Source organism: Ahaetulla prasina, chromosome 3 (genome assembly GCF_028640845.1).
Source record: "Ahaetulla prasina isolate Xishuangbanna chromosome 3, ASM2864084v1, whole genome shotgun sequence".
Taxonomy (NCBI): Eukaryota; Metazoa; Chordata; class Lepidosauria; order Squamata; family Colubridae; genus Ahaetulla; species Ahaetulla prasina.
The window spans coordinates 63,848,788-63,874,068 of NC_080541.1; positions in this window are offsets into that span (position 1 = coordinate 63,848,788).

The following is a 25,281-nucleotide window of genomic DNA, read 5'->3' on the forward strand; positions in this document are numbered from 1 at the left end:
CATATGCACAAAAAAGAAGGATCAGTGCTTAGCTAATTTGTTTGTGCCTGAATTCACCACAGACACTAAGACCTTGAGAGTCTGCAGAGGTAAAATAAGGGAAAAACTAAAACAATCATATATTTTTGTAATTTGACTGCCTCAAATAGTTAAATGCTAAGTAGACTACAGTATATGTTAAATGTGAGTTTACTAATATGTTTCCAAACTAAAATGAATGTAGCCAATTAATAAATGCATTCTGAGGATGAAATTTGTATAAATAATTTGAAAAGGACCTGAAGGAGTGAGTTTTATTTAGAAGGGTAGTCCACAAGGACTGTGATGAAACAGTTGAATTAATCTAATTAACTAGTATTTTTACAGTACTAAATTTCAAACATGGGAGATTGTGTTATTCTTGAATTCGAATTTGTAGCAATACCATATATATCAATAACCATTTTCAATTTCCTTAATTTTGTGAAATTAAAGAAATTTAAGTCTGTTGCTTCATAATATGTTAATAGAAAACAGACTAGATACATTTCAGCAATTTTGAACATGTAACACTGAATTGAGTTAAACCTAAACAAACATGTTAAGTGGTGCAGTGCTGCAGTCACTTAAAGCCGTTTAAAAGGTAATCGTAGACTATACTTAGAAAAACAACAACTCTATAAATCAATCACTAAAATCAAAAGCTAACTGAAAGTGAGATGGTGGAATCTTTGGGGATTTGGAAGATAAAGTTGAAGTTTCAAAATTGTCATGCCAATCTCAAAGGAATTTGGATGTTTAAATCTGTAAAATTTAGATTAGGGACTCACAGAAAGAACAACAAAGTGGCAGGAAAAATTAAGCTACCTTTTTTTATTGTGGTAGAATTCTAAAAATTGGCTTCATGCCTCAGCATCTTTTTTTTTTTAAAAAAAAACCAATGCTTAAATTTTAATTCTATCAAATGATTCTCAGACCAGGTCTACTAGTATAATGTCACTGTCGAAAAGTGAGCCAGGCCTGTTTCATTGTTTTGTGTGATTTCTTGAGGAGTGTGAGGATATCATTTTACAGATAAAAGCCTTAAAATTTAAAAGCAACCTTTGACAGATGACAATCATTGAGAAGCTACTTCAAAATAAACCAGGGAAGTTCAAAGGAAGATCCCTTTTTTCATTTATTCTCTCCCTTTTAAGATAAAACATCTGTCAAACCAACATAAAACACAAACCTGAGGCACTTTACAAATTTGCACCTTCAACCTCCAGTCAGAAAGAGCTTTGCTTTGTTTTGCCAGCATTTGCAAGGAACATTTTGCATTATTTTGTTCTCTGTGATTTGAGGGAAGCAGCCCAGAAAGCTTTGTTACAAAAAATGCAAAACCTCTTTGGTTCATATACTGATTACTGCTTTGATTGAAACTAAAGACAATGCAAACTTTTCCATTTAACAGAATCCATGTGCAGGGACAAGTCATGTTATGCAAACTAAACTGTTAAAAAATGGTAATGCAATAGGAATAAATGAATAAATAAAAATAAATATTACATGCACAAGAAGAGACAGGTTGTATCAGACCAAATGTTCATCTTTCCATCCATTTTAGTTGCTTATAGTAGCCAAGCAGATGCCATTGAAGTCATAAGTAAGGCATGTGACTTAATGTGGTCTTCAGTAACTCTTACTCAAATACCTGTGAGCATAGTAATCATGTAAAGCTATTCAGGTTAATAGCCTGCTTTGCATCTTGTAGCAATGACACTATAAGGAGAATATTTGTTTAATCTCTCCAGAAACACTGTAACCAAATTACACCTAAGAGGCAAAAATGAGTTCCGTTCCCCCATTTGTAATATAATTAGCATTTCCCCAATGTAGATCTTACTCCTATATATTGATTGCTTGTGGAGGTGACAGGCAACACAGTACAATGAAATTAAAACATTTTTAGTAAAGTCTTCTCCAATTCGAGGCCGACTCCAGGTGATTTTATAAAACCTTGTAGTTTTCAAGATAATATGTCATTGCCATGGACAAATTGTAGGATTTTTTTCTTCCTAGTCTCACCTACAGCTCTGATATTTTCTAATCCTATTCCACCCAAACATAACCAGGTGTTACTCTGCTTAGCTTTTCAAAGGTAGTTGAAAACAGTTAAGTGCTGGATTATGTTTTGATGTGGGTGGGGTATGCAGGAAAGAGTCCAATGCCAATGTGTGTTAAATATAACATGTTGTCCCATTGTATGTATTCTGGTGAAAATTGCTATCTGCCACGAAACTGCAGGTAAAGTTGGGAAAAATTGAGTGAGGGGGCGAAATAGTTAGATTTGATGACTTAAATCTTTTACGATCTTATTAAAGAATTTTCCCATAACAGGTTTGAAGCGATTTGCTTTCTATGCAGGCAACAATCCCACTTCATACAGGTTTCTTTCAATTTCTAATAATCCCCTTTCCCTGCATGATAGATGCCAGTTAGCATGCACTGTCATTTCACCTACTCAGCAGGCTCAAGCAGCAAATTTAGTGTGAAAATATATGTGTTGGGGAGAGGGGGGAAAATAACATCTGGTACTGTTTGCAAAAAATAATAATAATAAAGGCTTTAAAGTCACAGTTCCTACCTGAGACCATTAGCAAAATAAATGTTCTGCTTTTACTTAACATCCTAAATACTGTATTTGCTCAGATACCATTAGAAAACCCAGAAATCTACTTGCATATTAAGTATCTCAAATCTCACAGCAGTGGACAAAAGAGAGCAACCGCAGAATGCACACAAACAACAAATAGAACTGAATAAAAAACAACAGCTTGATTTTGCAGGAAACACACAACAGATTGCATTAACAATGTACAAGAACTTGCACAGACTATATTTGGCTAAACCTCAACCCAATCGGTACAAACACCTTGCAATTTTAAAAACACTCTGAGATCTCAAATTAATGGGAAAACAAGCGAACAGTACAGGAAATACCAAAACTCAGCCACTTAACCAAATATAGAGTTAGCCTTTCATTTTTCAAAATGAGCTCAAAAGTTCCAGAGGAAACTGTCCTCAATGAACATCCCAAATCATCTTACAGAAGTTTTTGGAAAGGCAATATATTCTTGACTTGTTGAGCTTAGATGTTTCTGTGCACACTGTACGTGGTCTCCGAATTGTGGTGTGCATTTAGGCCTCAAACTCATTATCAAGAGAATTCAAGTGTACTCACAATGTGTGTATGAGTACACATGGTCTCCAGTGGTGGGTTTCAAAAATTTTCACTACTGATTTAGTGGGCTGGCTAGGTGGGGCCATGTGACTGAGTGGGCATGGCCAACTTGATGTCACTCATGCCCATGTCCACTCAGTCACATGACTCCCCCAACTAGCCACGCCCACATGAAAAGGTAGAATTTTGGGGGGAATTTCCACCTATCTATCCCCATGGTTCCTTCGCCAGTCACCTCCATTTCCCCTCCTTTAGCGGCCCCAGCCCTAGTCCCACTTCCTCCCCACCATCGCCTCTGTTCGGGCTGCTTACCTTCTGCTGTGGCTGGTCCAGAGTTCAGAAGGCAAGCTGACTGGAGTTTTTGGCAGCCTCCAACCAGCCATCATAGCTGGAAAGTGGCTGGCAAATAAGCCTAGGCCACAGGCCACCAAAAAGTACCGGAGGTCATAGAAAAAGCTGCTGCCATCAGTGCCATGTTCTTTGCACATGCGCATCCCATTGGACTTGCAAGGCAATGGGAGGCACCTACACAAAGAACATGGTGGTGACAAACATGGCGGGTGAGTGAACGAGTGGCAATTGGAAGACCAGTTCAGGGGCATGGATGGCTATCCAGCCATTGCTACCAGTTCGGCAATCTCGGCCAAATTTCTGCCAACAGTTCGCACGAACTGGTGTGAACTGTCTGAATACCACCTCTGATGCTTGCTGAGCTCAGTAAGTCAAGTATAGTAAGTACTACACATTGTTTTTCAAATCAGTTCACAGTATGACAAACACATCCATAATGAAAAAGATAAAACATGCTATATTTCAGTCTATATATAGTCCCATCTGTACAAAATCTATTTTCCTTGTAGTAGAGATTGTTTAAAAGAAAGCATCAATAATTTACTTTCCTAGCAAGGATATGATGATCTATCCTTTTCTTGCATGGTCTCTTTCATTCTGCATATGGTGTACAACCTCAGACCAGTGTACTATGTTTAGTTGGCTGGCTGAGGCCCAACACATAATAATTAGATGCAAATAAATGGAGTGAGAACACTGGGAGTGACTTTGAGAAGGAGTGGTGGACTACTAGAGAGAGATAGATGAATCCCATGCAACTCAGATGACACAGAGTTGCACAGAGTTAACCACACAGATCCATGTGGAAACTCCATTAGGTGTGAAAATCGTTCCAGTGCTGATCAGAAAAATTGAAAAAATTATTTGGCATATTTCAGGTAGAATAAACTATGGTCTCTATGCCATGACTCTTAAATAATCCAGTGACTGGCTCAGAACATCTCAGATGAGATGTATTTCTTAGGGACAGTAGTCATTTTCCACCCTCAGTTGGATGGATGGTGGAAGGTTGGTGAATTATTGCCAGTGGCTGAGTAAAGTAATTATTTATTTATTTTTATTTATTAAATTTTTATACCGCCCTTCTCCCTAGGGACTCAGGGCGGTGTACAGCCAAAGATAAAAAACATAAGAAATATACAATTAAAACAACAATTTAAAACCAAGCATATTAGAAAATGGCCAATTTAAAATTTAAAATTTAAAATTACAACCCTAAAATAATAAAACCCCGGTTAAAAGATTTAAAAAATTTAAAAATTATTTAAAAACATTAAGCCAGTCCCGCTTGTATAAATAGATGTGTTTTCAGCTCACGGCGAAAGGTCCGAAGATCAGGTAATTGACGCAATCCAGGGGGAAGTTCGTTCCAGAGCATAGGAGCTCCCACAGAGAAGGCCCTACCCCTGGGGGCCGCCAGCTGACATTGTTTGGCGGACGGCACCCTGAGAAGACCCTCTCTGTGTGAGCGTACGGGTCGGTGGGAGGCATTAGGTAGCAGCAGGCGGTCCCGTAAGTACCCGGGCCCTAAGCCATGGAGCGCTTTGAAGGTGGTAACCAAAATCTTAAAGTGCACCCGAAAGACCACAGGAAGCCAGTGCAAGCCGCGCAGGATCGGTGTTATATGGGAGCAACGAGTTGCTCCCACTATTACCCGCGCAGCTGCATTCTGGACTAGCTGCAGCCTCCGGGTACACTTCAAGGGCAGCCCCATGTAGAGAGCATTGCAATAATCCAAACGGGAAGTGACAAGAGCGTGAGTGACTGTGCATAAGGCATCCCGGTCAAGGAAGGGGCGCAACTGGCGAACCAAGCGTACTTGGTAAAAAGCCCTCCTGGAGACTGCCGCCAAATGATCGTCAAACGCCAGCCGCCCATCCAGGAGGACGGCCAAGTTGCGCACCCTTTCCATTGGGGCCAATAACTCGCCCCCGACAGCCAGCTGTGGCTGTAGCTGGCTGTACCGGGGTGCTGGCATCCACAGCCACTCCGTCTTGGAGGGATTGAGCTTGAGTCTGTTTCTCCCCATCCAGACCCGTACGGCTTCCAGGCACCGGGACAGCACTTCGACAGCTTCGTTAGGGTGGTCCGGGGTGGAAAAGTACAGCTGCGTATCATCAGCGTACAGATGGTAATTCACCCCGAAACCACTGATGACCTCACCCAACGGCTTCATATAGATGTTGAACAGGAGAGGCGAGAGAATTGACCCCTGCGGCACCCCACAAGTGAGGCGCCTCGCGGTTGATCTCTGCCCCCCTGTCAACGCCGTCTGCGACCGGTCGGAGAGATAGGAGTGCCTCCCACTCCCAGACCCTCCAACCGGTGCAGCAAGATACCATGGTTGATGGTATCGAAAGCCGCTGAGAGATCTAATAGGATCAGGGCAGAGGAACAACCCCTATCCCTGGCCCTCCAGAGGTCATCCACCAACGTGACCAAAGCTGTCTCTGTACTATGACTGGGCCGGAAGCCGGACTGGAACGGGTCTAGATAGACGGCTTCATCCAGGTACTGGGGAAGCTGCCATGCAACCACACTCTCTACAACCTTCGCCACAAAGTGAAGGTTGGAGACCGGACGGTAATTCCCCAAAATAATTGAGTTATAAGGATTAGATTCTTGTGGCTGATTGAAAAAATCTAGGAACAAAATATGTTAAACAACATGTTAAGATATACAAGTTGCTTCAGACAGTGTCTAGGAGTGACTACTGGGACCATCAAGCTATTTGCTCAAAAAACTCCTTTTATTCAGGATACTATGGGCAAAGATGTTTTGTACAGCAATCATTGATTGCCAGGGATTGGCAATGACTGGCCCAAACTAGCTGAAATTGTTGCCCTGCCCTTTGTTTGGTTCACTCAGCTCAAAATGGAGCATGTTGATTGCAGCATTTGGTGCTGTGGCCTAAGCTGACAGATGGCACCTCTCTTTTCTTTGATGATAATCAACTAGGCTGTCCAAGATGAGGCTGGTAGCCTTGGGCCTGCCAACTCATACTGCTGCAGGAAGCAGAATATCTATTAGACAATTTTGTTTTTTCCTGGATATAGCTTAGTTTCTCACTGTTCAGGCAACTTCCACAAATAGGACCTGCAATAGGATCTGCAATCTCTATATTGGGACATACATTTTTACAAAGGATGATAATCCCTTTCATGCTGAGTTACAAGTCTGACAAGCACAAATACTTGCTAGTCTGAAGAGCAACGGAATGGAGCCCCTACGGTGGATCAATTTTCTAATCCCTTGAGAAAAACCACTTGTAGGATTTCTATGTTGTAGCGAAGGAACCATTTTCCCTTCTTCTTTCCCCCCTACTTGTCTTATTATTCATGGCAAAAGAAACAGAGGGATAAAGAATGACGGGAATCATGATATTTTGATGACAATTTTTCCAGAACATTTTTAAAAAAACATGTAACTATAAACTTCCCCCACCCCCCCAAGTGCATGGTAAAGAGATATCTTAGCTGCCACTTCAAGGTTATCTAATCTGGGTTTGGTATTTGTAGATCCTTCCTGAAAGGAATAGGACAGTCATTTGTTATAGTTCAGTGTAATGTTTCAGAGTTTGTATATTTCTGTATTGCTCTTGGCAATTGTAAGAAATAGAGGAAGAAGTGCTATTGGTTGATAGGAAATTGGGAATCAATGTGTGCTGAATAAGGTTGCATGTCTAAAGAGAAGTCTACAGCTTGGGTGTAGCATCTATGTTGAAGTATTTATATGTTCTCATGATTGTTTGATTATGTATGCGATCCTTCCGGCAGCCGAGAGCGAGGTCTTTGGACCTCATTGAGCTCTCGGCTGCTGAGTACGGAGCCGAGGTCCTCTACAGCAGCGGATGGCGGCGGCCATGTTGGGGGGGGCGCGAGGAGACGCCCAGCCTGACTCAGCTGTTTGTCGGCCGTTTCGGCCGCGGATGTAATCAACGGCTGGGGAGCGGCCCAAACACCGACGGCGGTATGCTGGTATGCGGTATGCTGAGTTTTGGGTGCTGGACCGCAGGTAACATCGGTGGCTGGAGTGGGGCCTGCACGGGCATGATTATTGCCCCTCCCCCTACCTTTCTCTCCTCACTTCATGGCCCGGAACATCGTTCTTCCCCCCCTCTGCTGACTTTTACCATGGCCTGCCTAGAATGCCGTAATTTTACCTACGGCTTACATCTTGGGTCGTTTTTTCCATCGGCGACTGAGAGGTGGCTTGGCCTGGTCATTTACAACAGCGGCACTGTGCTGGACGGCACTGACGGCACTGACGGTACTGGCGACATAATTTCGTCCTGTTTAGCGTACCACACGGGTTTGTCCCGTGATGGTACGCTGCCGGGAACCCGAGGGATACTTTTATCCCGGCTACTGACTTTTCCATCTTTGTAGCCGAGGAAACAACCAAGGGGAGGCTATTATGCCAATCTCCGAGAGGGAGGTTATTAGATCGGAACCGGATTTTCGGCCTTGGTTGTTTCTGGACCCTTTTGGACTTTCTACGGACTATGACCAATATTACTGCCCGAGTGGCCAGTAATATGACTAAGATCGGGTTTGACGATCTACAGGTACGACCGGAACATCTTCGCCGGTCAGGAATGGACATCTTTCGCTGTTTACTGACTATTTCCCATGAGATACTCGTTCGCCGAACTACGACGACTGCGAGGTTCCCCCGCCTCGCAGGAATGGCCCTCCAAACTATCAAGGGCTTTCCTTAGCGAGGGGTCTTGGGCCCCAGAGAGGGGCCATGCGGCCAAGAAGATGTTGTGGGGTTTTTAAAAAAGTTTTTAAAATAAGGGTTTTTAAGGGGAGGATTTGGCGGGTGGGGTGAGAACCGCGGGAGGATCCAGCCCCTGTGCTAGTTCGCGACACTATTCCATCTTGTCTGAAGGCAGCGGGGGAGGACGTTCCAGGTTTAGAGGGTTGTTCAATCTGTACGGTAAGTGGGAGAGGCAGATATGGCGGGGGGAGGGGCCGTATCGTGTTGAGGGAGCACGCGTTCGATGTTTGAGAGCGATCGCGTGCTCCGGCCCCTCAGTCCCGACCCGTTCCCCGGGTGGCCATGATCCTCAGAGCTTGGATCTTCGGCTGATGTTATGTAATGCTCGGTCCGTGGTTAATAAGGCCCCCCTGATTTGCGATCTTATTCAGGGGAGTCCGCGGACCTTATGGGTATTACGGAAACCTGGTTGGGCCCAGAGGGGGGGGTCCCCCTTGTCGAGATGTGCCCGCCAGGTTTCCGAGCATTCCATCAGCCGAGGGTCCAAGGTAGGGGTGGGGGGGTGGCGGTTGTTATTAAGGAGGATCTAGAGCCGAGGGAGACCACTGTTCCTCAGATTGCCGGCTGTGAATCCCTCTATGTGCGGTGGGGCTATAGGAATCAGTTGGGCTTGGTGATCGCGTACCTGGCTCCTTGCTACGTGACCACAGCCCTGCCTGAGCTGTTGGAGGTACTCGCTGCTGTGGCGGTCGAGACCCCCAGACTTATAGTCATGGGGGATTTTAACCTGCCATCAGTTGGCTTGTCATCGACGGCAGCTCGGGAGTTCCAGGCTTCCATGACGGCCTTGGACCTGATTCGAGTAAATGATGGCCCTACGCACACGGGGGGAGGCACGCTGGATCTGATTTATATCTCTGGGCAGTGGCTTAATGATCTGGTGTTAGATGATTTAGTAACAGAACCAATGTCATGGTCGGATCATTTTCTCCTTCGCCTGGACTTCCGAACCGCCATTCACCACCGCAGGGAGACGGAACCTATACGGTGGTTCCGTCCCAGGCGCCTGATGGACCCCGAGAGGTTCCTGACGGAGCTTGGGCCATTCCCTGAGGAACTGGCCCACGGCACGACTGAGGAACTGGTCGTGGCCTGGGAACAGGCCGCGGCTGGGGCCTTGGACCGTGTCGTGCCTTTGCGGCCTCTGACCCGGCGGAGATCTCGTCCGGCCCCTTGGTACTCCGAGGGGCTGAGGGAGATGAAACGCCGGAGAAGACGCCTGGAGAGCACCTGGAGGTCCAGTCGCTCCGAAGCTGATCGGACACTAGTTAGGTCCTATTCTAGGACCTACCTAGTGGCAATGAGGGAAGCGAGGCGTTTCTACGCCTCCACCCTCATTGCGTCGGCAGATAACCGCCCGGCCGCCCTGTTTCGGGTGGCCCGCCCTCTCCTACATCAGGAGGTGCGGGATGACCCGTTGCAGGGACGAGCCGAGGAGTTTAGCGGTTATCTATACGATAAAATCGCTCAGCTGAGGGACGGTCTGGACCGAAATTGGGATGATCCAAGCGAGGGAGAGGAGGCACGTCTTGTTGAGTCCATTTGGGATGAGTTTGACCCTGTGGCTCCCGAGGACGTCGACAGGTTGTTGGGGAGGCTGCACGGCACGACATGTTTACTGGACCCGTGCCCTTCCTGGCTGGTACTGGCCACTCAGGCGGTGACACGAGGCTGGCTCCAGAGGATTATCAACGCTTTATTGGAAGGGTTTTCCTGCCGCCTTGAAAGAGGCGGTGGTGAGACCCCTCCTTAAGAAGCCCTCCCTGGACCCAGCTATTTTGGGTAATTATCGTCCAGTCTCCAACCTTCGCTTTGTTGCGAAGGTTGTAGAGAGTGCCGTGGCGACAGCTACCCCAATACCTGGATGAAGATGTCTATCTAGACCTGCTCCAGTCCGGCTTCCGACGCGGATACAGCACGGAGACAGCTTTGGTCGCATTGGTGGATGATCTCTGGAGGGCCAGGGACAGGGGTTATTCCTCTGCCCTGGTCCTATTAGACCTCTCGGCGTTCGATACCATCGACCATGGTATCTGCTGCGCCGGCTGGGGATTGGGAGTGGAGGCACCGATATCGGTGGTTCTCCTCCTATCTCTCCGACCGGACGCAGACGGTGTTGACGGGGGCAGAGGTCGACCGCGAGGGGCCTCACTTGTGGGGTCCCGCAGGGTCGATTCTCTCGCCCTGCTGTTCAACATCTACATGAAGCCGCTGGGTGAGATCATCAGTGGTTTCGGGTGAGATACCAGCAGTACGCTGATGATACTCAGCTGTATTTTCCACCCCGGCCACCCCAATGAAGTTGTTGAAGTGCTGTCCCGGTGTTTGGAAGCCGACGGGTCTGGATGGGGAGAAACAGGCTCAAGCTTAATCCTCCAAGACGGAGTGGCTGTGGATGCCGGCATCCCGATTCAGTCAGCTGCAGCCGCAGCTGGCTGTCGGAGGCAGTTATTGGCCCCAAAGGATAGGGTGCGCAACTTAGGCATCCTCCTGGATGATCGGCTGTCGCTTGAAGATCATTTGACGGCCGCTCCAGGAGGGCCTTCACCAGGTTCGCCTGGTCCGCAGTTGCGCCTTCCTTGATCGGGATGCCTTATGCACAGTCACTCATGCCCTCGTTACCTCTCGCTTGGATTACTGTAATGCTCTCTACATGGGGCTCCTTGAGGTGCACTCGGAGGCTTCAGTTAGTCAGAATGCAGCTGCGCGGGTGATAGAGGAGCTACGCGTAGCTCCCATATAACACCGCTCCTGCGCAGACTGCACTGGCTGCCTGTGGCCTTCCGAGTGCACTTTAAGGTGTTGGTTACGACCTTTAAAGCGCTCCATGGCTTAGGACCTGGGTACTTACGGGACCGCCTGCTGTTACCATATGCCTCCCACCGACCCGTACGCTCCCATAGAGAGGGACTTCTCAGGGTGCCGTCCGCCAAACAATGTCGGCTGGCGGCCCCAGGAAGGGCCTTCTCTGTGGGGCTCCCACTCTGGAGCAGGCTTCCCCGGGTTTCGTCAAATACCTGACCTTCGGACATTCCGTCGCGAACTGAAAACACATCTTTTTTTTCGCGCGGGGCTGGCTTAATTGGATTTTAAAAGTGAATTTTAGCAATTTTAAATGGGGTTTTAATTGACGATAATCTTTTAACATCAGGCTAATTTTAAATAAGTTTTTTAAGGGTATTTAAATCGTGTATATTTGTATTGTTGGTTTTATTTTGCCTGTACACCGCCCTGAGTCCTTCGGGAGAAGGGCGGTATAAAAATAAAATAAAATAAATAAAATAAATAAATAAATGTATAAGTACTTGGGAGCCAATAATATCATCTCTTGATTATTTCTTTATCCTAGCTGTTTCAGTATGGTCTGCATGGAAACTTCTGTTGGTGTAAAGTATGACAGCTAGACTGTTAACTACCACAAATTCCCATGTTGAAAGATGTAAAACTTGTCATTTTTAAAGAATTGTTTCTCAGCATGGGTGGTTAGATAAATTGTTCTTAAAAATGTTTGTTTGCAAAAAAAAAAAAAATCTTCAAAAAGAGGCCTTTTTCTCAGTCTGATATACATTTAATTAAAATACAATTTTAATGCCTATTTTAAATTTTATTATTTTAGTGCGTGACTAGTTTAAAAAATGATCATGTGTGAGAAAGTGCAGGCCGGAACTAGGTTAATACTAAATCTAGTATTATATTGCCTATTATAATTCATTCAGTAGAACATGTTAAAGATTTGCTTATAAGATAGAAGTTAAAATCCAGAAAATTAAATCCAGAAAATTATTATTATTTTAATTGATTGTATGTTGGAGCTTCCAGGCATGAAGTAAATTCTGAAGTGAAATGAAAGGGAATAAAAGTATTAACTTAACATGAATTATTAAAAACTGATATGAACTTTCTCACTGTGGGCATGCAGTGTACAGTAAGGGCCGGTGAATGGCGCAGGCTGGTAAGGCCTGTTATTAAGAACAGCCTGTTATTAAGAACACAAAGCCTGCAATTACTGCAGGTTCGAGCCCGGCCCAAGGTTGACTCAGCCTTCCATCCTTTATAAGGTAGGTAAAATGAGGACCCAGATTGTTGGGGGGGCAATAAGTTGACTTTGTAAAAAATATACAAATAGAATGAGACTATTGCCTTATACACTGTAAGCCGCCCTGAGTCTTCGGAGAAGGGCGGGGTATAAATGTAGACAAAACAAAAAAAAAGTATATCTTGCTAACCCCATCCCAAGGCTAAACGCTGACACAGGGAGAGCTGCCCTTTCAAATTAGTGGGACTCTCGTCAAAGTCAAACTATAGTTGCTGCTTGAGAAAATGAAGCAAATAGAAACTGCATCTGTAGAGACCAAAAATGCTTTTTAAAAAAATGTTCATTTGTGTGTGTTCACATCTGCAGGAGTATATTTGTATATCTGCATATACATATAGGTACAGAGAAGAGATTTATTTTTAGACACAGATCATAAATTCAAGATGTTTTTCTAGTCGCCTGGGATGATCCTTGATTTAGCACACATCGTTTTATGAATTAGTGACAAAATTAAGACAGCTGGCAGCTTATCTAAAGCATCATTTGTATGATTTTCCCCTGCATATTTTTTTTTTTAAAAATACAAAGCATCTAGCAATATATAGAGAATATTGCAACATAACTAAAGACAGAAGGGTGGGGAGAATGAGAGAATAAATTGAAAAAGGAAATACATTCCAAGCTTTTTAAGTCTTTAAGTTTTTAAACTTCTAAGATTTTTTTATATTTTGGACTAAGATACCTTAGGTATCTTACCTTGGTATTTTCAAACTTCGCAACTTTAAGATGTCAACTCTCAGAAGCAGGGAATTCTGGAGTTGCATCTTAAAGTTGCCATGTTTAAAAAACACTGGCCTACACATGTTCCTTTTTGACTCAACCAGGTGGTTCTTTGATACATTTTACAGGCAATGTGCTTTAAGTTAAAGCTGAATATCAAAGCAAAATAAATGTGCAATAAGAAATACGGCACTTATTCCATTTAACTTGAATACAGTAGTTTCAATTTTCTCAAAACAGAAATGCCCTATTATTCATTAAGCAGTCAACAAGTGTGAATTAGACAGAAACAGCTGAAGGTACAGTTCAAATGAGTTCAGAAGATTATTTGTTTGAAATTCTGAATTCAAATAAAGAAAGATCATTTAAAACAAAGAGGAATTCATGAACAAATTAGTGTCCCTGAGTAATCTTATCAGATACCATTGTCGTCTATTGATTTGTACTACCGGTATTCATTCATCTACTGGAGATTAACATAACTGCTGAGACAAATACATTATTTTCATGTTGTGTATTCCTATATGAGTATTTTGGCTCATGAGGCTACATTTTATCTGGGAATGTGAATAAGAATCTAGCAAATTAATACAAGCTTTTCATGAGCTTTGTTGAAACTGATTAGGAATATTCTTATTTTCAATGGCACTTTTGAAGCAATTTATTGTTCCATCTTGTGCTGTTTTCTAGTATTAATGATAAGATTCATGTCAGAGAGAACAAAAATCGCACAGTAACTTTATTAATAGGTGAAAGACAAAAAACAACAACACCCCTCACACAAAGAAAATAGAAAAGCTAACAAAGCAGGCCTATAGTTCTTTATAAATCACAGTTTATTCAAGAAGTGGATCATAGCTTAAGTATGTTAGGATTATAGAAAGCAATATTGCTTAGCCTCAAGATATGGTAATATTTCATGACCTAAGACATTAAAGTCAGTGGGAGTGACCTTGGGCCAGTCACGCTCTCTCAGCTGAATTCACCTCACAGGGTTGTTGTTGTTGTGGGTAAATAGGAAGAGAAAGACTTGTTGGGTATGTTTGCAGCTTTGAGCTATTTGTAAAAATAATAAAGGTGGGATATATAGATAGATATAGATATAAAAATAAATGTCTTTCTCCACAATATTATACCAAATTGTGCTTAGACTTAGAAAATCAAAGCTATTGACAACCAAGTAGCTTATATATTGACAACCAGGAACACTGGCCCACTTAATTCAGCTGGCCATTTGGTTGTGGTGAAAAGGAATTTCTGAACATGTGCAAATATCCCTTTTTAATGATTACAGTTGATGGGAGGTAGTGCACTGCTTTAATTCATCACTTTCAAGAGAAAGGATGCTTTAATCTCAATGCATTGCTCTAAAGCAACCAAATTGAATTTTGGATTAAAACACCTCTCTTAGCCTATAGTACATAATTATTCTAAAACCCACACTTCCCCTCCTCCTTCCCCTCTTCAATTTCATCTTGACTGGAACTATACAGCAGATGAATTACATATCACCAATAATCATATCCATATCTCTTGCCTTAATCCAGAGTTTTAAATAGCTTATCGTACAGAGACTTCTCATTACTACTCATTTTTTTTTGCAAAATGAATTACCAAGATCAATGTGAAAACTACAGGATTTCTGTTTAGAACAATAAAGCACTGGTTTTCTGTACGGGAGTGTTTAACAAAATTAAGACATGTCTCTACATGTGGTTTAAAAGCAGTTCAGAAGTACTGTAACATGTAGAATAAGTCAATTAAAGACAAAAAGAAGCCATTAAAACGATGTGATGTCAGGGACCTACTATCATTTTAATCTACAATTCTTTTCAGAATTGAGGAAAAACTTTCTGCCCAATCATGTGAAGCTGGGTAATGAGAGGCAAACATAAAGTGCCAGTCTGGTCCAATGATTAAAGCTAGAAAGTGGGAGACTATGAGTTCTAGTTCTCCTTAGGCATGAAAATTGACTGGGTTACCTTGGGTCACTCACACATTCTCAGCCCAACCCGATTCATAGGATTGTTGTGGGAAAAAGAGGAAGAAGGTGCATAGATCAGGGGTCTCCAACCTTGGTCCCTTTAAGACTTGTGGACTTCAATTCCCAGAGTCCCAGTTCAATTCCCAATTCCCAGAGCAAAGCTGGCTGAGGAACTCTGGGAATTTTATTTTTATTTATTTATTTATTTTTGTCACAACTTCATATAAAAAGGATTATATAGTATATAAACATATATATGAGTAAATATTAGGAGGTATAAGCACCAATATATATATAGGAAGAAGAAAAGAAAAGAAAAAAGCCCAATAGGACAGGAACGGTAGGCACGTTTGTGCGCTTATGCACGCCCCTTATGGTCCTCTTAGGAATGGGGTGAGGTCAATAGTAGAAAGTTTTTGGTTGAAGCTTTTAGGATTATGGGAAGAGACCACAGAGTCAGGTAAAGTATTCCAAGCACTGATGATTCTGTTACAGAAGTCATATTTTCTGCAATCTAGATTAAAGCGGTTAACATTAAGTTTAAATCTATTGGTTGCTCTTGTATTATTGCAATTAAAGCTGAAGTAGTCTTTAACAGGAAGGACATTACAATAGATGATTCTATGAGTTAAACTTAGGTCTTGTCGAAGGCGACGGAGTTCCAAGTTTTCTAAGCCTAGGATTTCAAGTCTGGTGGGATAAGGTATTTTGTTGTTTTCAGAGGAATGGAGAACTCTTCTTGTAAAATATTTCTGGACACGTTCAATTGTATTGATGTCAGAGATGTGGTGAGGGTTCCAAACAGGTGAGCTGTATTCTAGAATTGGTCTAGCAAATGTATTATATGCTCTGGTTAGCAGTGTAGTGTTTTTTGAAAAGAAGCTACGCAAGATTAGGTTTACAACTCTTAGATCTTTTTTAGCTATGTAGTTGCAGTGGGCTTTGGCACTTAGATCATTTGACATGAAAACTCCAAGGTCTTTAACGGGGTGGGGGTCATTTGTAAGGTAATGTCCATCAAGTATGTACTTAGTGTTTGGGTTCTTTTTTCCAATATGTAAGACTGAGCATTTGCTGGTTGAGATCTGGAGTTGCCAAGTTTTAGACCAAGTGGTTAGATGATCAAGGTCTTTTTGGATGATAGATGCATTGTCTGTGGTGTTAAATAGTTTGACATCGTCAGCAAAGAGAACACAATTACTTGCGATATGGTCACAAAGATCATTAATATATAGTATGAAGAGTGTTGGTCCAAGGACGCTGCCTTGAGGAACGCCACTCTTGACAGGAACAGGATTTGATAGAGCATTGCCAATTTTGACCACTTGTTGTCTGTTGGACAGAAATGCAGATATCCATTTGTGAAGGGGTCCTGAAATGCCATAGGATTTTAGTTTCAGGAGAAGTTTATCGTGTATTACTGAGTCAAAAGCTTTGCAGAAGTCTATGTAGATTGCATCTATTGAAGTCCACAAGTCTTAAAGGGACCAAGGTTGGAGACCCCTGCATTAGATATATTCATTGCCTTGAGTTGTTTATAAAAATAATAAAGATGGAAATAAATTAGATAAATTCTGTGCTTTGTGGCATTTTAGATAAGAAAAACTTGTAGGTCTCCAGAAATGAATTATAGGCAATCAGGTAACCAAAGGTAAAAATGAACTGCCATATACTGTACAATATATTGACTATATGCTCTCACATTAGTTGCAGACTTTAGATTCACATTCATTAGATGCAATCAAGGATGTTATTTAGCTGATTTGGTGTGGTTTGTGGGAATCAGTTAATTGCTCTGCCTTCAAGAATGAAGCACAAAAGAGTGAGACAAATGTCTTCCAAGTGATCGTGATTTCACCAAGCGAACGGGTACCTATGAGCAGATCTTCTTCCAAACACTTCGGTTGACACTTCAGGAGCAATACCTTCGTAATAGCCCTGGTTTTCAGCATAGGTCAACCTTCCCCAGTCTGGGCCCTTTAGAACTAGCGTAACTTTAATATGGTCTCTTTATGAGTACAAACATGACTAATTGTTGTCAGAACAGGATGTTGGCTCATGTATCCAACAGTTCGGACTGCAGTATAAAAACAAATCCTTAAAGCTCAATCAAAAGGACACTGGATCTTTCAAGCCTTGGCACCATAAAGCAAGACAATTATCTGTTTTCTGTATATCTGAGAACAAAACAAGCTTGATTTTCTAGTGGCCTCCTTTTCTTTATAATCAAAGGCTGTACCTATTTAACTCCCTGAGCACAAAAACAGTTTAGAAGATCCTTCAGAAAGAAACACTCTCCAGAATTGATTAGTGCTAGTACTGTTGTTATGAACTGTTATTGTTTACACAGTTTTATTGTTTTAATAAATTTGAAAATATCCAATATATTAATAACTTGGTTTCAGATTTAACTTAGTTGGTGTAGTAGTAGTAAGTAGTAGTCCTTAGGGACCAAAAGAGTAAAAAGAAAAAAGGTGTGGCAAAAATAATCATCTATTGATTTAAACTTGTTGTGATGTTTAAATACCTCATTTAACCATTAGCTCCAGCAATGACATTTATAGCAAGCCTTAAAGACATTAGGTCAATAAACAGAAAAGGCCTGATTTATGTACCTCATTTAATATAGAAATTTCCATACACAAAAAGGAGGTACTTAGAACATTATGAGATTATAATACCTTTGTCATCCTTCCATCCAGTAATGCAATAGCTGAATTTTTGAACTCTATCAAAAGAAACAATGGAAATCGAGCCCTCATTTTATACTGCTTCACAATACCATTCAATGAATAATCTTATTAAAATATGGTTATGTATCAATAAGCTTTTCTTTTTCTAACTTGGCTCTTTGTAAATGTAAAATGTGCTGGATGCATTATTTTAAAAATAACTGATATTGATTGAAACAAATACTCCATTTAATATAATTAATGCTATAAGCAGTAAGGATGGAAATAAAATCTAGAGCAGTGGTTCTCAACCTTTATAGTGCTGTGACTCCTTTAATACAATTCCCCACAATGTGGCGACCCCTTTAATACAATTCCCCATGATGTGGCGACCCCAACCATAAAATTATTTTCGTTTTGAATTTATCGCGCCTGAAACTGTATTGGCTAGCGATCTGAACTGCTTGCGATTGCCTTGAGGACGGAGGCATTAAAGCGGAGACTCCTCCCCTATTAAGTTTATTGCACCTGAAGCCAGATTAGGCCAGCAATTGGGATTGATTGCAGCTGGCTTGAGAGGGAGACATCAGAGCAAAGATTTCTCTCTTTTTTAATTCATCGCGCCTGAAGCCAAATTTGGCTAGCGATTTGAAGAGCCTGCAGCTGGCTTGTAGAGTCAACCATTGGAGCACGATTCTTCGACTTGCAAGTATACTTCCCATATTTCCGATGGTTTTAGGCGACCCCTGGCAAATTGTCATTCGACCCCCAATGGGGTCCTGACCCACAGGTTGAGAACCGCTGGTTTAGAGCTTTGGCCCCAAATTATTAAACATCTAGCAAAAATCTAAAAATTAGACCATTACACACAAGGTCATACTCACTTTAATTCAGGTTAACTCAGGTGCTTGGCTTTAAGGACTTATTTATGGGCTAGAATGAGGTCCATATGAATCTTGAGGGAGATGTGCTCCAGAGAGCTGCAAGTGATACGACTTGAGTTTAACTAAAGAAAAATTCTGTAGAACCCACCTTACAAATTCCTTGGGTTTGCTTCTGGATTGTGAGGTCCAATTTCAAGACAAGATACAGCAACTATAGTAGCCTCGGTTCTGAGACAAAATACTATTTGGATTCTTTGAACCATGGTGAATTCAGTTCCCACCTTACAAGAAGAAGCACCATCTCCTGGAAGCAACCAGGTAAGAATGTATGTGATGTCAGCCTCTAATTTTTAAATATATAGATATTTACATCAAAAATATAGATATTATATTTACAGATATAAACAACACCCTGATCCACATCTGAATCCAACTGAGTTGACTCTTAAAACTAAACAGTGAGGATATTCCACAATGTTGTGACAAATCCCCAGTTTGCTATGGTATGAAGAATTCTAGGAAATTAACATCATTACTCCCCACCTTCCCAGAGTTTACAGAAACTCTAGAACAGGGTGTCCAAATGGGGCAACTTTAAGACTTTTGGATTTCAACTCCCCAGCCAGCATCGTATAGTTGGGGAGTTCTGGGAGTTGAAATCCATAAATCTTAAAGTTGCCAAGGTTGTACACCCTTGCCCTAGAAGGTAGATCCTTGCTCCAATTACATGTAGATCTGTATTTTTACCTGGAGAGAACTAGACAAATTGGTCAAGAAAAACTATGAATCTTGTCAGCCACTATTCCTTTTCTAGACATTTCTTTGATTTATGTTGTTTGTGCTTCCTAGCTTAGTTTGATGTGCCTTATAAATAGCTTCAAGAATCATTTCAGTTTAAAGCCCCAGGAGTTTGTCTGGCTGACCTGTAAGCTGAAGACATTTAAATGTCTTAATTGATTCCTATTAGTGTTTCATTTATTACTCTGCAAGAAAAAATAGTGGAAACAGATTACCCACAGTATAAAACTGCAAGGAAGAAGGAAAGCAAATGCAGCAAGTACCTCGTTAGAAAGTGTTCTGCAAATGTTTCTGAGATATTCTAGACTTCAAACTAAGTGTTAGAAATTATTTATGCTAAGAAGAATGACTGCATCATTCTGATGATGATCTTTCCATAATGAAAGGTGCCTACAGGTCCAGGTTCTTAAATTTTGGTTACTCTCTGAGTTTGTTATTAAAAAAATGAAATGTTCACAATAACTTTTTTCTTTAATTTTCAGGGGAGGCAAGGTCTTTGATGATTATTATAGTCAGGGCACTCAGAGTTAGAAAACTATATATTCTTTTTAACAAGGGAATATACTGCATCCAATTCATATATAATTCAATAGTGGACTTAAAATTAGGTATTTCCTGTTGATTAACCTTTTCTGAATGCTGTGGCAGGCCACCACTTATAAAACACACAGATAGCTTGGAACAATTATTTTTGTTTATTTTTATTTATTTATTTTGTCACATTATGCATACAGTATCAATTCTATTTGCATATGCTTGATTGCTTTGCATACTTCTTCTTCTTTTGAATAAAGAGTAGGCCAAAGACCTATGCTTTACACTGAACTCTGTCTGATCTTTGCAATATCTTCTGGCAACTGATATTTTCCCAGACTCTTTTGTCCTGACATTTTTGAGTCTAGTGGTATTACTGTTTTTCAGGGAACAAAATAATGAAAAATATGAATTTGGATTCTAAACTTAGCAACTGGGTGCTTGCTAAAGGGATATAGTCCATTTCAGAATTTGCTATAGGAGTGATATACTGCAGATACTCAGGACTCATGAGTTTGTATAAGGAAATTCAGAAATGATTCTTATAATATTGTTGTTTTATATAGTATAGCTGTTTTCTTCATCAGAGATTCCATTATTAGAACTCAAGCTATATCAAAATCTACATCTTTCCTTTCAGCTAATTGTAGTATAGAGAGATAATAAAATTGTAGGTTTGAAAATCAACCCAGTTACCAAAATTCCTCAGAGATCTTGCTGAGTCTTTCATTTTTCAGAAAATTGAAAAAGATACAATAGGATTGGCTCTCTTATACTTGATTCTGACCAATAAGGAGTATTAGTTGAAGATGTAAAAGCAATAGGAACTTTAAGAGAAGGTAACCATATTATGTTGGCATTTAAAACACTACAGAAATTAAAAAAGAGAAGTATATTTCTGCATATACACTAGCAAGAAAACCAATTTAAGAAGCTTGGAGAAGTACTGCATGGAATCCCATGGACAAAAACGTCAAATAAAATACTGGGAATACAATTTCACATTATTCCAATAAGGGAGGAGAGGAAACAAGTAGGCAGCTGAGGAAACTGCTGTGGTTGCAGAGGGAGCTTTTGACTGATATAAAAATTTAAAGGTCGGTTGATTCTATACACGTCTGATTAAATGTAAACATGTATAGGAAATGGAAGATGGGTGTAATCTCTAAGCTGATATATCAGCAAGTAGCTAATGTATACAGAAAGAATGTTACAAGGCTAAAATGCAAATGAAACCTAGATTTGCAAGGGAAGTTAAAAGTACAGGAAGTCCTTAATTTACAACCGGTCATGTAACAACTGTTTGGAGTTATGACCCATTCAGAAAGGGTTTCAAGTCCTCCAGTGCAAATGTCACAGGCTGTGATCTTTGTGTATTACAAATTTTGGCAGGTTATGTTTTCAAATTTCCCCTATCTAAAGTCTATGATATCAGAGAAAAATGTGAATGTGATGAGTATCTGCATCATGTAAAATAGTGTAACCTCTCAATGTCTCTTGAGAATCTACCGTTTAATACCAGGAGATAGACAGTGAACTTCATAACTACTCAGAAGTTATGCTGATCTAACATGAACTTCTATTTCATTTGCAAACAAAGCAAATCAATTTTGTTTAAAAGACAGCATTTGTCTGAATTAAATAATTGCTCTTTAGAATAATATATAATTTTGTTATTGAGTTATGTTGGCTTCTATATATTTATTATGTCAAATTGCAATGACAATAAGAGCCTGAGAAATCTCAATACAAATACACAGTCATAAATAAAATTTCAACTTGCAAGTTTAAAATCTTAAACTTGCTTTCTATGATATGGTGAGATAATATTTATAATGCTTGCATTCAGCTATTGATTTTATAAATGAAACTTGTTTCAAAGATGGCCAGGAATTTGAATACTGGATTAGCTAATTTATACAATATATGGTTTTTTACTGTGGATGGATAATTGGTCTTAATTAAGCAGGATTAAAGTGATGCTAATTCTTGCATGGAAAATAGAAAAACAACCTGCTATGGCCAATTTCAGTAAAGCTTGGCATGAAAAATGAGGAATGCTTTGTCAACAAACAATCTCAGTTTCTATGAAGCTTTTGAAAGTGGGTCTCAGTATCCCAAACTGATGGACTATATTACAACTATTCTTTCAATTAGTGCCCTGCTCTATCACTGTTGAATCAGTGATGGCGCCTTACATCATGAGCCAAATGGGAGAAAAAGATGTGAAAAAACAATATCACAAAGATGCCAAATGGCAAATTTTTTTTAGGGCAACAAGCAATGAAGTCCCTTGCTAATTCAGAGAATGAGGCAATTATTTATTAATTATAACATCAGCTCTACCCCTGCTTCTTTTTTTTTTTTAACAGAGAAGAGATTTTCATCAGCCATTCTTTCCCTTTAAAAATGTTTTGCATCTCTAAGGAACTTTATTTGCTGTTCCTGAAGAAATAAAATCAAAACTGCCCAGTGATTTATTGTATATAAAATGCTCTTGTGCTCATTTTTAAAATTCAGTCCTAAACATTCCCCCAATCCTGGGATTTAGCTAATAATGAGGTACACTTTCCTATTATCATTCTTTTAAAAATTATTCTTATTCATTAGTGACTCCCTTGCACAAACAAGTATAAATGTTTGCCTGTGTAGTCATGTCTTTAGGGTGTTCAAATAAGATTTTCATGTCATTGTGGAAGAAACTGGCTTAGTCTGGTGGGAGAAAGGCACCACACAATCATTGAATAAAGAACTGAATGCATATAAATCCTATGCAAGGACCAGCAATGAAGGATAGTGTAACAGTGTCTGATGTGAGAAAGATCTTGAGAAATGGAGGACTGATGTCAGCTTTCCCAAACAGACCAGATGAGCTACTTCTACTTTATTGTAAGGCTACATTAACAAAATCTTGCAGGTTTGAAAGTAGAAATCTGCCATTTCCTTTAGAGTCTGAGAAGTTATGGAGGGTCCGTTCTGAGCCTCTTTCTCTCTTTCTTATGTTGCTGTGGGCTATACTGTCTCTTATCTGCTCATTCTCTAGTCAGCATCTCTTCACCCTCAAAGTCTTTCTCATATATCATTTCAGACTCAGAGACAAAGGGAAGAACTTGATGCCAGATAAAAAGGAGCATGATAGGAACAAGCAGAGAGGAAAGGAAGCAGTTAAGATGCAAATACCTCCTAGGGCAACAGAACTCACTCATTTTCCATCATTCACCCTCATACATTTTAGAAACTACTCTCAGTTGTATTCCTTCTGGCCTGAAATGTTTACAACGGTTAGAGAATACCATGACCAAATGCATTCTTTTCCAGCTGATCAAGTCATGAGTTCAAAAAATGTCAAAAAATATCAGTTCTCTCAAGTAAACCAGACAGAAAACGTGCATGATGAATTAATTCTACTTTATTGTAAGGCTGTGTTAGCACAATCATACAAATCTGAAAGTACAAACTTTGGGCTGCCATTTTTCACTGCTTGATCTATTAGGGTAAGTACTTCCTAAGTTTCTTTCTCAGACTGTGAAGCCACTGGAGGCTCCTGTCTCTCTTTTCTGATTATTTCTTGGGCAACATTTCTCTCCCCCCCACCCTTTCTCAAGGCCATCCACATATTCTATTACAAAACTAAAACTCAGTGTCCTGTTTCCTTGGTTGTTGCTAACCCCACACAAAAATAAAAATAAAATGAATGGTTCCATCTGTGGGTTCAGTACACATTGTGTGCATATGGCTATTTGTGTATACGTTTATAACTCTTATGATGTGGTGGGCACAGAGCCCTAATGCTAGGGCTATGTTGTTACTTCTCTTTTTATGTATTAATGACCTGTAGCTAGGACACTGGAAAAATAACACAGTGGCATTTTGGAAATAGTGGTAAAAATGTGATTGTAAATAGCTGTGTCACACCTCTGTATATGCATATTTGTATGTGGGGGTGAAGGAAAAGGGAAATAACACAATGGTTTTCTTAAACCCACAGGCTATGAGGTGGGATAAAGGAAAAAAATGTACCATAGTTTAGATAAACAAAGGAAAGCTTTTTAAAAAAAGAACAATCACAAACAAACCAGGGATTGTAAAACTCAATAAAAGGATTAAAATCCTACTCATTAATAGAGTTGTCTGCATTCCTTCACTAGCATAATTTAGTTCTAACAAATATTGACAAGGATTTGCTTATGTTTAGGAACTGGGAAGTGCAGCGAAGCAAGGACAAAGCCAGACAAAAACAGATTGTTCCTATGATTTTAATATTTATTTTATTTATTTATTATTTTATTTATTATTTAAATTTGTATACCGCCCTTCTCCCGAAGGACTCAGGGCGGTTCACAGCCAAGTAAAAATGCACAATACATACAATTAAAATACTAATAAAAAACTTATTTAAATTGGCCATAATTAAAATTTGGAAGTAAAACCCATTTAAAAACCCATAACTTAAAAAACTAACCCAGTCCAGCGCAGATAAATAAGTAAGTTTTGAGCTCGCGGCGAAAGGTTCGGAGGTCCGGAAGTTGACGAAGTCCTGGGGGGAGCTCGTTCCAGAGGGCAGGGGCCCCCACAGAGAAGGCCCATCCCCTGGGTGTCGCCAGACGACATTGTCGCGCCGACGGCACCCTGAGGAGTCCCTCTCTGTGAGAGCGCACGGGTCGGTGAGAGGTATTTGGTAGCAGCAGGCGGTCCCGTAAATAACCCGGCCCTATGCCATATTACAACAACAATATTATTCCAATTTTGAACAAAGTCATCTAGAAGCAGAAAAAGGCAGGCGCTGCCCTTGAAATAGACTGACATTAAAGGAAGATCTGGAGCCCATCTGACAGAGGAACTGCATGAATCAAGAATTTAACTTCCGTTGTCTTGTCACCTAGTAGCAGACAGTATCTCCTTAATTCATATGCATTTATTTCACAAGTTCATTTTTAAACTTCATGAATGCGTCTATGTGCTATTACAAGTTTATCAATAGGCTGCCCAGTGTTTTCCTCATGGCACATTCATCATCAGTTTTAGCTTGCCAGTTAATAGGGGTCTGCTTGAATAACTTCTTTATATAAAGCAGCTGGCAGAGTTCTGCATATTTTGGAAACTTAATATATTCTTGAATAGAACAAAAGTCACTTCTTTGTTCTATGCTAATGGAGAATAGCCAGAATGCAGTGATGCCGCAAATGTAGAATGAAAATATCTGACTCTTTAAGAGTTGTGCAAATGGCTAAAAAAAGTGCTGTCAACTTTATTGCCCA